This window comes from Eumetopias jubatus, unplaced genomic scaffold, assembly GCF_037043125.1.
Source record: "Eumetopias jubatus isolate StellerSeaLion01/CBP00866 unplaced genomic scaffold, mEumJub1_p1.0 scaffold_10, whole genome shotgun sequence".
NCBI classification, from domain to species: domain Eukaryota; kingdom Metazoa; phylum Chordata; class Mammalia; order Carnivora; family Otariidae; genus Eumetopias; species Eumetopias jubatus.
In genome coordinates this window covers 49,128,930-49,132,506 of record NW_028274816.1, presented here as the reverse complement: position 1 = coordinate 49,132,506, position 3,577 = coordinate 49,128,930, and the positions used below count along the sequence as shown (strand labels likewise).

The following is a 3,577-nucleotide window of genomic DNA, read 5'->3' as shown; positions in this document are numbered from 1 at the left end:
GTGACGCTACCGCGTCCCCGCGGCGGGGCATGGGGGAGGGGCTTGAGCTCTCTGGGCTGCACAGCCGTGCGGCTGATGGGGCGGAGCCTCTGAAGAGGCCCGACGAGTCTGGAGTGGCCGCGGTGCAAAATGCTCAGGGTGGGAATAAGCTGCTGGAGAGTGGTTGGAATTACTGGACCAAAAAACTGTGGTGGGAGTCAGTGTGTGTGTGACGGTAGAGATGTGTCTGACTGCGTATGAGGGTGATAGACTAATTGTGATGGGCTGTGTGATTGTGGTGTGTTGTGTTGCGGTGATGTTTGTGGTCGCCTGTGGTTGTATGGTGTTTGTATGTTTGTCGTGAAAGTTCTATGGTTAGGTATTTGTAATATGTGTAGTGGTTTTTGTCTTGAGTTGACTTCTGTATAGTGTTTGTCATACTTGATAACTGCTTGGGAAAAAAATCTGTATAAAATTTTGTTTTTTGTTTTAAGCAGTCCTCTCTGCCCTTTGGCCACTCCTTAGTCTCCTTTCCTTACTTTTTTTTACCCCTAGAAGTTCTTGGTTCTCTTCTGTTGCTTTCTAGTTTTCCTGTCGATCTTTTCCAGATTCATCATCTCAATATCATATGGCACACATCTTTTATCATGTGTATTACTTAGCTATTGCCAGGATAGTAATGCTGCCCTAACAAACTACTCCTAAGTCAGTGGCATATAACAGCAAGCATTTATTCTCATGTTCACCTGTTCCCTGGTTCTCTGTTCAGCTTATTTAGGCTGGGGTTGACTGAGTAGCTAGCCTGCAGGATGGATTTAGAGCTGCTCCTCCACAGGTGTTCTTTCTGCTAATCAGGCTAAGAAGACAGTGGTTACCAGGACCTGTTCTCATCATGGATCACCAGAACACAAGACAGACCGTACAAACACCTTAAAAACCTCTGCTCCTCAGTGTACTAATAATACATTACCCAACGCAAGCCACATGGCAAAGCTTAATGTTAATTACACCCAAGTGGGAGGACAAGGCAAAGTTAATGGCAAAGATGTGACCATTAGAGGGTAGTGAAGAATTGGAACCAAGATTTCAATTTACCACATTAGGAAACATGCCTCTTTATCCTGGTGAACACCTTTTTGTCCAAGTTCTCTTTTGTCTGATAATATTCCTTTTCAGGGTTTGTTATTGTTTTATCCAGGAATTTCATTTTCCAACCCCTTCTTTTTATGTTTTTATGCTTCAGGTCTCTTGTAAAGAGTATATTGCTGGGCTTTTTACCCTTTTATCCTGTTTGAATGTTATTTTAATAGGTGAGTTTAATTCATTTACATTTATTGGGATTGCTGATATAAATTTGTTTTCTATTTACTGTGGCTTTTTTATTGTGCAGATTTAGCTTATTCCCCTTTCTTTCTCCACTGCTTTGGTTTCTGTTCTTTTCCTTGAATTTTTAACATGCATACTTAATAAAACCCCAACACTTGAACTCCAAACTACCCACCTATTTCTATGTTATTCTTGTCTAATATATTACTTTCTTCTGATTTTAAATTCCCCAGATTAGTAGAATTCATTTGTTAAGTGTGTATGTATATATATATATGCATCTTTTGTACATATATAAATGTGTATGTGTCTTTTTATACATATGTGTATATGTGTTATATGTATATATACTTTTTAATTATGATAAAATAGAGATAACAATGTACGACATAAAATTTACCATCATAATATCTGAACCCCCATTTTCATTGCAGTATTATTTACAATAGCCAAGATAGGGAAACATTCATCAACAGATGAATGGATAAAGAAAATGTGATATTATATGTACAATGGAATATTATTCAAAGAAGGAAAGCCTGCCATTTGTGACAACATGGGTGAACCTGAAGAACATTATGCTATGTGAAATAAGCTAGTCACAGAACAAATACTACATGATTCAATTTGTATGATGTATATAAAATAGATTCAAGAAGCACAAGAATAGAATAATGATTGCCAGAGCCTGGGAGTTGAGGGAAATGGGAAATTGTTTTTCCATGGCTACAAAATTTATGTTATGCAAGATGAGTAAGTTCTAGGATCTATACAACACAGAACCTATATTAATAATACAGTATTATGCACTTTGTTAAGAGTATAGATCTTGTGTTAATTGTTCTTACCAAAGAAATAAAACACAAAAGAACACAAGGAAATTTTGGGGGGTGATGGATATGTTTAGTACCTTGGTTATGGAATTGGTATCATGAATATATGTGTATGCCCAAACTCATCAGGATGTATACATTAAATATGTGCAATTTTTGGTACATTAATTATACCTCGATAAAGCTAAAAGCACAAAAACATTTAACATTTTAATCATTTTTAAGCGTAGAGTTCAGTGGCATTATATTCATATTGCTATATCACTGTCACTACCATCTAGCCATAGATCTCTTTTCATCTTGCAAAACAGAAACTTTGTACCCATTGAACAATAACTCCCCATTCCTTGGATCTCCCAGTCCCAGCAGCTTCCATTCTACTTTCTGTCTATATGAATTTGACACATACCTCATATAAGTTGGATCACACAGTACTTGTGGGTTTTTTTGTGACTGGTTTATTTAACTTAGCATAAGGTCTTCAAGGTTCATCCATGTTAAAGCATGTGTCATGTCCTTCCTTTTTAAGGCTAAATAATATTTCATTGTATGTGTACGCCACATTTTGTTTATCCATTTATCTGTCAATGCACACTTGGGTTGCTTCTACCTTTTGACTATTGCAGATAATGCTGCTATAAATATGGGCATACAAATAATTTGTTCAAGTCCCTGCTTTCAGTTTTTTTGGGTATGTACCCAGAAGTGGAATTTTTGGATCATATGGTAATTCTGTTTTTCATTTTTTGACTGCCATACTGTTTTCCATAGTGGCTACATCATTTTAATCAACATATTTTTTTGAGCACCTACCATCAATGGCAAAGAGAGATTTAAAATATACCTGTTTTCATGGCATTTATATGAGGGGGTACACAGACAATGTGTATGGTAAATAAATTATATAGTTTGTTAGTGATAATTACCATAGAGGAAAAAAACAGAAATTCTGTGAGGGATATTAGGAATATCTCAAAATTTATTACAATTGAATATTTCTGTTTTATTCTGTTCTATCATACAGTGAAAGTATTAGTCTATTCTCTTGTATAGTATTTTTTTTACTCTTTACCTAGTAAAGCCTCAAAGCATATGATAAGTTAATATTTCTTAGCCATTTTATTCATCCAATATCATTGTGATGGGAGTATAATTCTCATTTCAGATGAAGAGTATGGGAATTCTGAATTGCAAATGTGTTTTACTTCAATTGCCGAGATAGATAGGAAATGGAATAGCTGCAACTCTTACTCCAAACCTGGGGTTGCTGCAAATTTTTTTTTAATTTTTTTATTGTTATGTTAATCACCATATATTACGGTTGCTGCAAATTTGAATCTTTTTTGACTCAACTTTGTATCTGCTGCAAATCTGAATCTTTTTTGACTCAGCTTTGTATCTGTTGATTCAACTTTGCACTGGGCTACACCTTTATGCTC

General features: G+C 35.7%; 1 protein-coding gene across 1 annotated transcript in view; it reads left to right on the top strand.

The window, feature by feature from the left end:
* Positions 1 to 3,577, top strand: part of ZNF568 (zinc finger protein 568) — a 42,590-nt gene that overhangs the window by 136 nt on the left and 38,877 nt on the right. The window contains exon 2 of the mRNA XM_028090706.2: positions 1,223 to 1,289. The gene's annotated coding sequence lies outside the window, so the exon portion shown is untranslated. The remainder of the gene's footprint in view (positions 1 to 1,222; positions 1,290 to 3,577) is intronic.